Source organism: Thalia democratica, chromosome 7, assembly GCF_965202585.1.
Source record: "Thalia democratica chromosome 7, ktThaDemo2.hap1.1, whole genome shotgun sequence".
Classification (NCBI taxonomy): Eukaryota; Metazoa; Chordata; class Thaliacea; order Salpida; family Salpidae; genus Thalia; species Thalia democratica.
In genome coordinates, this window is record NC_139171.1 from 9687843 (window position 1) to 9701433 (window position 13591).

Here is a 13591-nt window from a genome sequence, read left to right on the forward strand (position 1 = left end):
TATTACATAATTACAAAGAGTTAAAGTGGAAGAGTTTTAAAGCTTTGTGTGATTATGTGTTAAAACTTATCATATCTACAATAACTGTTTTAAATATTTTAAAAAAGTGCAAATTAAATTAAATAACTTAATCGTTTTTAATTGTCTAAATTTATTCTATAAATGATACTTATTAGCATTAAACTTAATATACTTATTTAAACCAATCAGTTTGAATAACTAATTTTATATAGAATTGTTTTGATGTTAGTTTGTTAACTTTAAAAGAATTATCATAGTATTCTTTGACACAAAATATTTTAACAAATCTATCTTAAAAATACTTTATTGTAATACGTAAAACAAAATGTTAAACGTTCAGACATACTAATCAACCAATGTAAAACGTTTAAAAACTCAGCATAAATTGTTTAAAGTAATAGTAAAATTTACACAATAACAAAGTAACTTTAAATTGTAGTAGTTTTTCAAATGAAGCGATTTTTTATTTTTAAATAAATATATAATAATTGTATATTATAATTTATTTGTATTTTATTTTTACTCAACAGTAGTAACTATTATTATTAACAAACTTTTATCTATCAACAACCTATGTTATTTTATAAACCCACAAAGTATAGCTTTAATATTGTTTTATAAAATAAATGTAATCTCTGAATGTAGGAATAGTATTAATAAACTTATTTTAAACAATTACTAACTTGCTGTGATTTTGTTAACACTAATATTATATACTACAGAAGAACAAGGTCATCAAAACATCGATTTTCACAAAACTCATAAGTATACACGTATCAAAGTGTAGTTTCAAAGTCTTATGATATTTTAGTTTAACTAGTTCTATTCTTTAGTAAAAAACTGATAGAGTATAAATTTTAGGTTTTTTTTTTTATTCTACTGTGTAAAATATAGTTTGTATGTTTCTAATAAAAATAAATTAATGATTATTGTATATGTTTTTGTTGAGTAACAAAGACTGAATGATGTAAAGAATATCTCGTTTATTTGTAAAAGTAGTACTAATTAAAAAAAAAATATGCTTATAATTTCAACGGCTAAAACTAGTTTATTCAAAATTGTTTACAGCAAAATAGTAAAATTAATAATCAAACAAAATGCTAACATTATAGTACACCGTTAATTAAAAGGTTTTAAATTAATCATCCTCTTTAGATAACTTTAGCCGTTGTGAATATTAAATTTGAACTTTTTGTTTATTCAGTAAGTATATTAAGTATTTATTTGTATTTACAACTAGAAATATTTTATTTCGCTAAACTGGTAACAATATTTAAAGAAAAAATTTATAAGTTTAAAATTCATATAATTTTTTTTTGGTTTACTTACCGTGAAGTTAGTAGCAAAACTCGGATTGCTTGGGTTAATAAAGTTTCTGTTATATTTCTTATCTATTTAAAGCTTGACCACTTAGCTTTCTAATATACAGGATTTTTAAAACAAAAACTCTAAGGTGTAAATAATTTAAGTTCTAAATGATGTTTATTTTAATATTAAACAACTAATATTACCTGTTTCTTTATTAAATTATCAATATTACTTATCGCCACTACATAATTGAAATGTGGATAAATTCTTTTGATTTTTATTATTACTATTTTTTATTTCTCGTTTGTTTATATTTCTACAGTTTTTCAGTATAATATTTTAGTGTAAATATTTTTATTCGCAATTTATTTAGTTACTTAAATTTGCTGACTACTTATCTTAATTTTTTACAAAAAACAACAGCTGCACGCAATAAATCTAGCAAGTTAGAGATAATTTTATTATTCTAATTTGAGACATAATATTGCATTTATCTAAAAATTTGATTTAGTTGTAAATTTTACCATTTATATGAACAATACTCGTGTGATCTGGGTTTAATCAAACCATAACGTTTGAAAAGTTATAACATCAGCAACAAAGTTTAATATTTATATTCTGCCAAACTTATCAAAGCCTTTTATAAAAAAATATAAAAAAACATATTATTTTATATTAGCATCTCTAGATTTAAAAACTTAAAATTTCGCTGTTTATTTCAGAATTTATAAAACCACAACATTACCTTTAACATTTTTTATGGGTTAAGAGTTTAATTCGGTCAAGTATGTGTCTTCAGAATAGATTTTAGACTGCCTTCTAGAATCTGTGATTTTTATTTTTAAATTTAAACTAGTTTATACTTGTGAACGTTGAATGCAGCTAATGTTTGCGAAATTAACCGGCAGATTGCTTAGTTGTTAAAGTCATGAACTAGTTTACATTTAATTTATTTTAACATGGGATTTCATCTAAACCATATATTTTCTAATTTTTTATGTTGCTTTAAGTCAAAATAATGTTGGAAAAAATTTAAATTTTTTTTTATTAAAATGCACTTTATTAGTTAAGTTATAAGACATTCAACTTAGGCTTACTGTCAGATAACTAATATAACTCTTTTATACCTGTGTAAATAAATTAAAACAAAAAGTTTTTTTCAAAACTAAGTATTTTGAAATATCAAAATTGGTTTTCTAGGTATTCTATAACTTTTAACTATAGTTTTTAAACTGTTAGTAACTAGTTTGTATTCATTGGTTTTTTTTAACTCGTTTATAAAAATTGTAATGATGAATTATCGTAAAATATTTTTTTTAATTAGTACAATGTGTCAAAAAAAAACATTTTAAAGTTTAACGTTTTTTCTTTAATTTCAAGGAATATAAAAGTTTTATATTGAAACAGCACTTTTTGGCTAATACGTGCTAACACACCGGCTATTGGTATCTAGTAACTGCGTACCTAGTTAACAGGTTAATGTATATATGTAAATATTTGTTATTATAATTAACTTAACTGTTTTAACTAAGACAGCATCAACATATTGAAATTATTACGTAACATCGTTATTTCACAACTAGTAGTTGCAACCAACGATATAAATAAAGGTGATTTAACGTTATAATTCAAAAGTTTTTAACTTGTAATTTGGAACAGCTTTGTTAGAGCTGAATTACTTAAATCATGAATCCTGTAATATGATTTCGAGTTGGGTAGAGTGAATTACTAAAAAAAATTCATAGTAGAGGTCTTAGACAAACATAATGTTTAATTTAAACTGTTAAAGTCATGCAATATGATAAATTAACTGTATTTTGAATATTAAAAGGCTTTCTTCAGGCTTAACGAATGATATAATCAAAAAGTTGGCTAAAGTAACACAAAATTAAGCTATATTTATCAAAAACTTTAGAATATTAGTTGTATATACCTCTACCTTGTTCTTATTCCAACTAAATTAAATAAAAAAGAATCAATAAAATTAGTTTCTTCTCACAGGCTACTAATTTATAAGAAAAGATTGTACTTTTCAATTGATTACGTTATAAATAACAACTCAAATATAGCTTAAAACTGCATAAATAAATTGTGAAATTATACAGGATATACGTTTTCCACATTTCAATTTGAAAAAGCTTTTTAGTACATGTAATTTACTTTAACTAGTTAAAATTTAAAAAAAAAGTAACAAAATTGTTTCTCTCATAAGAAACTAAAGCTAATGAAAAAATAAATTTTAGTTCTCTATGTTTTTTGTTTTAATCTTTACAACAAGTACAAAAATACATGTTTATTAAGTATTTTCAAATACTATTTCTAAACAAAGTTGAAGCTAATAAGACTCATTTACAAAATGAGTTAAACTAAAATAAAGAAAGCTTTTTAATTTTAAATTGTTTTAATAAAACATTAAGAAAACGTTAATAAAACATGTATACATATTTGTTCATATTCCACTAAAGTATAAATTTAACTTAAAAAAAGATTTTGTAGCAGGTTGCATAAGTTCGAAAGCACATACTTTTACTTTTTGATACGATTAATTTTTCCTAAAAAATTGTCAGTTATACTTAATCTACAATATTATTTATTAATAAAATCAACTATAACATTATAATCTACACAGTCAGTTAAGAAATAACTTAAAAATTGATAACCTACGGTATTAAGTTTGATGTTAAAAAAAAAAAACTACGTTACCTAAAAAGTTTAATTTATGTTTATTTAACACTAAACTTTAAATGAGTTTTAGAAATGCGAAATATTGACAAAAGTATATAATCAACACTTTTGTCTATCAACCTTGGTAGCTGATTTAGCATAGCTCGTATAAATTTAATTTTTTAATACCTTAAAGCTTTTGTATAAAAAGTACTATTTAATGCAACTTGGTCGAAATTTTGAATTCTGTAAAAAAAAATCAAATGAGTTTTAATATACCAGTTGTTATGCTGAGTTTAGTTTTTTGGCCAGCATTCTAAATGCGAAGTCAAGTAAAGTTTCGTATTAATAAGATATTACTTTTAGCTGCTTGAAACTAATATCTAAATTACAACCTATTAGACTGATCAAACCAGATTTATATGCAAAAAATAAAATAAAGTTTTAAAAATTTATTTTATGAAGTAAGCAATGGAGAGAAAATTTGAATAGATTAGTTTTACGTACAAAAAAACTATTAATTTTTAAAACTTACTCAAATATAGCTTTTTAACTTAAGATGCAACTTTTATAGCCTGTTTCTAGAACTAATAATATAATAGTTTCTACTTTGAATGATACTAACAAATGAAAAATTTTAAAAACAACTTAATATTAATTAATTTTTTAATATCAAAAAGGAATATAGTTCAGTCTTATAGAAAATTGGTTAGTTGATAAATTTTAACGACACAGTTTTGTATTTGTAACTTAAAATTAATGTATAAATTTTCTCCAACACTATAGATACTGAAAAGTAGAAAATAAAATAATTAAGAAGTTAGAAAGGATAATTCGAATTGCGTGTGCTTGATCAAATCAAGTAGTTAATATTAATAAAATTATTGAAAATTTTTTTAACAAAATCTAAAAAAGTTAAATGAGCACTATGAAACAGACGAGCTAAACTAAAACTATATGCAATAAATCACTAAAACTAAAACCGGAGAAAAGTACCGGATAAAAAACAAAAAAGTAATAAACTCTTAATTTGTTGAGAACGAAGTTCAGAAATGCATTGTCGGCAAACCTTGGTCGTTACAAAGTTTGTATGCCTATTTTTCATTGATAAATATCGATTTTAAATTAGTTAGCTAAAGTTTTGCATGTAGAATAAATCTAAAAGAATTGTAATTATAAAAATTAGCTGTAGCTGCAATTCGAATTATAAGATAAACTAAACATTTTTTTTCAAAGGCCAGAAATCTCAGTATTTTTACAACCGGTTATTTATCTCTTGATTACACGCCAGTATCAATCTATCTTAACAGTATTTTAACTATAAAGCTTTGAGTTCAACCAAACTCATACTAATTTATTGCTCATTGAATTTAAGCTCATTAAAATGATGTACTTTATGAGCAATTACTTTTGTATAAAAATTAGCTCTCATTTGTTGATGTAACATTATAAAAGCACAACATGTAGCAACAGCAAATAGTATATAAACTAAGGTGATAAGAAGAAAATACAAATAGTTTTCTCCATAGAATTTAAAGCAGCTTTCCAGTAGCTGTAATGTACTTAAATAAGATTAATAATTGTTGCGGTTTTAAAGCTTTTATACTATCTTATATACGTATAATATGTGAAGTACGAATTAAACTAACCTACATTAATCAAACAAATTCTAATAAATTTAAAATTGGTGCAAGTTTAGTTAATTACTAATCAAAAATATGATATCTACTTAAAAATATTTCTATTTAATGTTTAATAAACTTGGAAAACTACTTAAAATTGTCAGAACAAATAATATGTTTTAACACATGTTTATCAAATGTAATTAGTCCTGAAAGAATATAAATTCACTTATAGTTTTATTTTTCAAACGACAATAGTTTTATTTGTCAATTTTTTGCGAGTTTTAATATATATATTTTTGTGATCCATCTTATAACCGAGAAGCTATTTGGTCGCCGTAAATTTACTCAAATTCATACGCAGAGCATAAAACTATCACTTTCTATATTTGCACTAACACCTTTTCAGTATATGCCCCATCTTTTCAATAATTTTTAGTATATAATTTAAATTTAAATCTTTATTAAGATAGTTTTGTATTATACAAATAAACTAATGTAAAAGGAACTTGCGACATCCTACTGATTGTTACATTGCAAACTAAAATATCAGCAGTCTTGTTTTAAAGTTTAAGTGTTAATTAATTTAATTAAAACCTTGTTTATAAACTCTTTTTTTTCGCATGTTAAGTGAATTGATTTTACCACAACCATTATTTTTAAAGTGCTTAAAAAAAACCAGTAGTATTTTAAAGAAGCAACTACTGATATAAACTAACTACATGATCTCTTTAATGCTTAGTATAATATCACAACACATAGCTTTATTGTTTAGTATCTTTTAAGTAGGTGGTCAATAGGAGTAAGTTCTTACTTCACGTATTGAACTTAATTTTTAAAACAGTTTTCAATTATTGGTAAAATTAATCAATTAATTTTTTTGTTTCAATAGATTTATATGAATAAATTCGCTGTAAAACTAATTGCCTCGACAATTTAGCAAAAAACTAATAAAATTATATTACATGTTTTTTAGTTTTAAATAGTGTAGGAAAAACTACAAACTATAAATTTTGATATATTATACAATAAATTATAACTAAATTTAAGCGTATTATACTTTTTTGTTGGTTTTTTAGTTATAAAACCGTGATTGCCTAACAAAAACAAACAAATTGTAATTTTAACAATTTAATTTATATTCATTTCTACGTGCTCTAGTCCCAATCAAATCTAATGACTTAACAAAAAGTATAATACTTACCTGGTTTATAAAAAACCATTTTCAATGAATATTACATAAAACAACATAAAGGTAAAAAGAAAAAGACGTTTTTCTAATCAGTAATTTGTGATCAATAAAATTCATCTCTTAATAGCCTACGTATTTTTATAGACACGTAATAATTAGCTTCAAATTGTAATTTTATATACACTTATTGGAAGTCTTTTGAAAATCTAGTTTTATATTTAAATGACACCATCACAAAAAACCTTCGTTCATTTTCAAATTTATTAAACATCTTGACTAATTAAAGTCGTTTGTTTAAGTTTTAAGCTCAAATTAAAAGTTAGTTAGTCACTTTAAATTTTCAATAAACCCTTAAGCTAGACGTCAAAACTTTTTATATATGTTATTTTCAATATTAAATCCTTCTACAACACAAATTAAGTGAAGTTTTTAAGTTTTTTATTCAAGTATATTATTAACTTGTTTTTTTTTTGAGCAACAATCTTATAAAAGTAGAAATTTATTATTATTTTTTTTGTTGTTTTGTAACTTACTATTATTTATATTATCTATTATTATAGATTAAATTGTAATATTTTTGTGTAATAAGTATTTCACGTTAATAAACTAATTGTTTGTTTAACCATCTGCTGCAACTTACATAAAATAGAGTTTTAATTCTCTATGTTCTTTATTTCAATCTTGAAAAAAAAAAACACTTCCTGTTTATTAATTGACTTTGAATAATACTTAATTTTACTACACAATAAAAAAGTTATATATGTTTTTTTATCTAGTACTTTGATTTTAAAACTCAATGATATGTTGCTTACTATTTCATTCTCGCTAGTTTTGTCGTAGTTCTCATTACACTTTTTACATTCTTTGATATGTTTTAATAAAAAGTCTACATAAACTCATTTTACCAAGACAATTTTTTTGTTGTTCTTACGCTTACGCATATCACAATATAGCTTTCTGAAATTCTTAAAATTCTTACAATTATCTAGTATGTTTTACTAAAAGTTCATTATATATATTATATTATTATATAATATTACTATATTATTTTATTATATATTATTATATTACTAAGACAAAGTAACAAATTAAACCAAGCACACACAGGTAATAAACCTTTTACCCTTTTTTCCTATATCTTTTTACTCGTATGAAGCAATAGTGTATGAGAATATTTATACTTAAATTTTAAAGTTACTTGAACAAAGAAAATAAAAGTTGTAAAAATTTGTCAATAAATCAACCTCAAGGCTCTTAAACTCAGTAAAATATTTTTTTAAAGTAAAAAGCATCAATAAAAACAAACTCTTAATAAACTGCATAAATTACCATTATATTTTAGAAAAAACCTTTTAACTTCTTGTTCAGGACATAAGCAGTTACTAATCTAAACAAGTTTACCATTTATTAATTGCTTAACTCAAGTTCTAAAACCAACATACGTTGCTTTATCAATTAGTATATAAACCGAGTAGCGAACGATTTAACATTCTGTAAACTAAAAAGCTTCTTATAACTTAAAAAACTTTCTAATAATTATAAAAACTTTTAGTTCTAACAAAACTAAACTTTGTTGTTCGTTTTTTCGTCAACTAAAGAATTTTTACTGTATATTTACTATAATTTTTGTACTAATTTTTTAATTAAGGGGTAATTAAATAAAAAATATTAATGTCTGTTATTTTTTTACTTATTGATTTTGTACAAAAAAATTAATTTAGTTTGTTTTTGAACATGACTTTTATCCCTTATTTCTTGGTATAATAAAAAAAAAAAAAAAAAAAAAAAGATTTAAACACAAAATTTGAGGCGTAAAATTTCGAACTTCATATACTGACTACTGTTTCTACTTATAATAAATTAAGCAGTAACTAAACTTTTGAGCAAAATAATTAAAGTTCATAACAATTTTCTATTAAAATGTTTTTTAACATGCTTTATTTGATTATAACTACAAGGTTTTGGTACTTTTTGGTAAAGTATTGCTTTTACAGAGCTTTTCGTTAGTTTTATAAAATTGTAAGTGAGTATATGAATAAAATATTTAATGTTCTTTGTCTATATAAATGATCACTTAGTCTATATCACTTAACTTGCTACATAAAGTTATAAAATCACAATAAGAAGCTACAATATTTTTTAATGCAAACCGGGTATAATTCAATCAATACCTCTGATCCTTGGTCAAAATTTAGAACAGCTTTTTCCAGTTGTAATTAAAATATTTGAATTTATAAAATTTTAATGCCTATATTTCTACATTGACTGCTGGCTGCTGATAGGTGCAATTTAACATGAAACCCTTCAATTTTTTAAACTAAAAACAAAGTTACATAACTTAAACTTTTTTTTAGTATAAAGAAGCATTTAGTTACTGATAACAAAATATGATTTTGTTTTAAATGAATTTTCAAATTTTTATTTTTTAATTTGTAGCCTGCGGTGACAATAAGAGTAAAAATTTTGTACAAAAAATCTTAATTGCTTATGTCATATAACTAAACTACAACATTTAGATTCAAGATATCATTTAGATACCTTTTATTAAACATCATAGATAAGTTGTTTCAAAATCCAAATTTTTAACAGTTATTAACAGAATTAAAATCTTAATAAGCTGATTAGAATAAAGTAGTATAAAGTTTACTGCTTCAGAATGCATTTGAAAATGCAATGTCATCAAAACTATTACTTTTACAGTTTTGTTTCGTTAATATGTTAATCACTAAATACCAGTTATTAGTTTTAACAAGCTTAGTCAAAGTTACTTAATCTATAAAAAACTGGTATTAAAAGCATATATAGTATATCTTAGCGGCATTTACATTATTATCTATAATGAAAAATATAATAAATGTAAAATATAATATATATAACTATACATAATATCTATCTATTATCTTACTTATAAAAAGAATAATAAAAACTGTTATAATATGTCAATTAACCGACGTCAAGGATCTAAATTTTAGATTGATACATTTCTTAAAATGTAAAAAGTATCAATATAATTAAGTTTTTAAAAAAACTACATCAGTTAATACTTTTTTTTTAAAAAAGAGACTATTTTATTACTACAATATCACTTTATTTTGAACATATGTTATATAATTTCTACTTAAAAGATTTCTTTCTAAAATTTTAGGTATGTAAATAGTTAGTTTGAAAGTTATTTTCTTTCTATAAATTACTAAACTATTAAAAAATTTGCTCAATTGCTTACCTCATGTTATAAAAATCACAATTTGCGAATTTAACGTTAAGTATATTGATCTGCAAAAATGTTTCTTCACTTAATTCGCGATTTTTGAACAGCTTCTAGTAGCTGTAAAATTCTAATAAGGTACTACTTGAACTTGATTTTTTAAATACAGACCAGAAATGCGAACTCAGCAAAACTCAGGTCTTTTGGGCAACCTTTCGATTGTATTTCCCATAAAAGTCTTGACTTAATTGCTTAATTAAATAGAGTTGAGTTTAAACAAAATACTTTAGATATATAAATTTTATAACTTTCAAGGATATTGGTTTCAATTAACTCTCAAGTTTTGTATAAAAGGTATTGTATATACTTATCATACTTTTTATGTTAAATTCTTCTACAAAACAAAAAAAAATTCAAAGTTTTACTTATAGTTATATTATATACAAGACTTATTTTTTACAAACACCGATGAATTCTAGTTATATATATATATAAGTTTAGTACTAAAATTAACATTTAAGATAACAATGGTAATTTTCAAGGAAATCATTGACAAAAGTCTACAAAGCTGATTCCCGAAATTTCTACAATACAATAAAACATTTAAAGTTATGTTTGTAGTTCAAGTGTTGAGTTTAACTAGTTTGTTTATAAGCAGCCGAATAAATAGTGTATATATTAATTTTTTTCTTTATTTTTTTTGACTGTCTAGATCACAATAAAACAGTTTCTATTTAAAATTGTCCATCACGTTTTTTGGTAACAAAAAACTGATAATTATTTTGTTATACACATTTTTATATGAAAAAATAGTTTTATATATTAAAAATACGCTAACTATTATTGTTATTAAGTAAAAGATGCTGTAGAACCCTGATCACACGAAATATTACAGAATAATAAAACATATAACTAACGTAAATTTTTACACTAAAAAGATTAATGAAAATAAATAGCATTACAATCACGTCTCGCGAAACTACGTACATCTTGTTCACAGCAAAAATGCGTAACTAAACGATCAAACGTAACTTAACTAGAGGTAGGTAATAAACAATCTGTATTTACTGTTTTCTTGCAATGTAATTGATTAAATACAGTTTATGGTTTTTCCCACATTTTATGTTGAAAAAATATTTTTCGTACTATGTTCCTTGCCAACCTAAAATTAAAGTTGTCTTTTTTGTATTTGAGAAACACTGCGCATGACAAATTGAATCTTAGGTTGGCAAGGAAAAAATATTTGTTATAAATAAGTTATTAATTAAGTTTAAATGAAATTTTATGACATAAATATCTTGAGTAAACTGCAATTTGTACATTGTTTGATTTTAAAGTGTAAAGGAAGGGCTAAGACAAATTAAAGAGTTCAATAAGTTCTTTATGAAAGGAAAAAATAAAAATGTAAAAACCTCAACTTTGTTAAAAATCTATCTCCTAATGTAAAGGCATTCAAAATAATATTTAAAATAGAATATATTACTAGTTTAGTAAAAAATTACTTTGTTTAATATAAATTTTTTTTTTAACTTTTGTTTAAATTTTTAAATGCGTAACTGAACAAAAGTGCGTTATAAAATAAGTGCGTAGATTTTCAAAATTTAAAATTTTAAGTGCAGTTATCAAAAATAACACTTTTAACTGTTATCAAAGTCTAAAACTTTAAAAAGTTATATATGCAATATTTTTATTAAGATTTATTTTTATTCAAAATGCGAATTTAAGTATCATAAATAAGATGTTACGGGAAGGCTTGTTAAAATTAAGAAGAATTGATTAACACACTATTTATGTTCACATCAAAGCTGCATGTTGTAGATTTGAACATTTTTATCGTAGACAATCATTAACAATAACTAAATGTACCAGAAACCGCTTATAAATGAATATATTTTGTTTATTTAGTATTTAAATAGATTTTAAAAATTGTGAAGTTTAGAAATATCAAACCTTGCATGGATTAAAACCTTAAACATTTTCAAATGTTATTGAGTGAAAACTGTATAATCTATGAGTTTTAAAAAAATCACAGCTACTAGAAAGCTGTTAAAAACTAAGGACCTGCCACAAATCGAAGAAACGAAACTCAGTTTATAGTTATCGAGAAAAATCAGAGGTACATATTGTGACCTTATAACCTTACATAGGCAAACGAAAGATAATTTTATAGAGAAAACAGCTAAACATTATTTTTTTTGGTTTATCTACCTTAGAAGTATTTTTTAATGTTTAAAAGTGCATTGAAGTATCATAACTTATTATCTTTTAAAGCATAATTACATTAATTATTTGCAAGTCGATTGCGAATCGATTTTAATGTTCAAATACAAGCGTCTGACTGTTGTAAACATAAATCCTAAAAGTATAGATACTAAGAAGCTTTTTTAAATTAAACTTTAGAAGAGGCAAAATCATAATTATTACTTTTAATATATAAAACTCGTTGAAACTATAATTTGTATTGTTTTAAGAAACGTAGACAGTCGAAAAATATGAATTTTATAAGTAATTTTTATAGAAATATCTTTTATTGTACTTGCTCGCTGTGTAACTATAATAAACTGTTCTAAATAAATCTTAATCGTAATGAAAATAATCAACACAAAACACTGCTATGTACTAAAACAAAATTAAGGATGTTTTCTAAATGCTTTAGTACATAAATGACCAAGTGTTTTTGTTTATCACTCCGAGTGTAAGTGCTGATCAATGTTTAATAAGTTAAGATTAATTGTCTGCTAGTTAGTTCATTATTTAGCTTCATTATTATGCAATTAATTTGCTGAGTTTGTACATCTGTATATAAAATTGGAATATTTGCAAAAGAGTTTAATAAGTATATTTTAGTTATTAAAAAGATGTTAAAAATTACAAACTCAGTTTTAAATGAGCTGTCAAGATGATTAAAACAATTAACAGAAAATCTGCTAGTTTAGAAATTTTTAACATTTTTAAAACCCCTCGTTTTATTTTGAATATATTTATGAATTAAAAATGCACGATTAAGTAGCTTTATTAATGTAAAGTTTTTTATACAAAAAAGTCAGAAAAAAATCTATAACTTGTATTTTAATTTACCTACAGGTTTGTCAACAAAAGTTTATTTTATTTATTAAATATTTAAAGTACCTTCAACTCTACAATTTAAGTGATTACAAAGTTATTGTTATACTATAAAAATTCACATATTTTTTATAAGTAATATAAACAGAATTAATAAAATATTGTTTGTTATACTTTATGTTATAATTAGCTGAATTAAATACAGTGTTATGATTTATATACCTAAAATTTTTCAATTGTTTAGATTAATTGATTTCTAAAAAGAACGTGTATAATAAAAAATAATACTGATTTTGTTAAAAATTAACTCTGTTTATGTAAAAACTTTTTTAATTGTTTTTAAAGTAAACAAGATAAAGTAAAGAAACTATTTAATTCTCTAGTGCAATTCTCAAAATCTGCTTATTTTCGACCTAACTTTAGATTTTTCGATTTTTTAGGTTTATTATAACGTATAAGTTCATTATCAAACATAAGTACATTTTGAGACATAATTGAATATTTATGCTTAAAAAA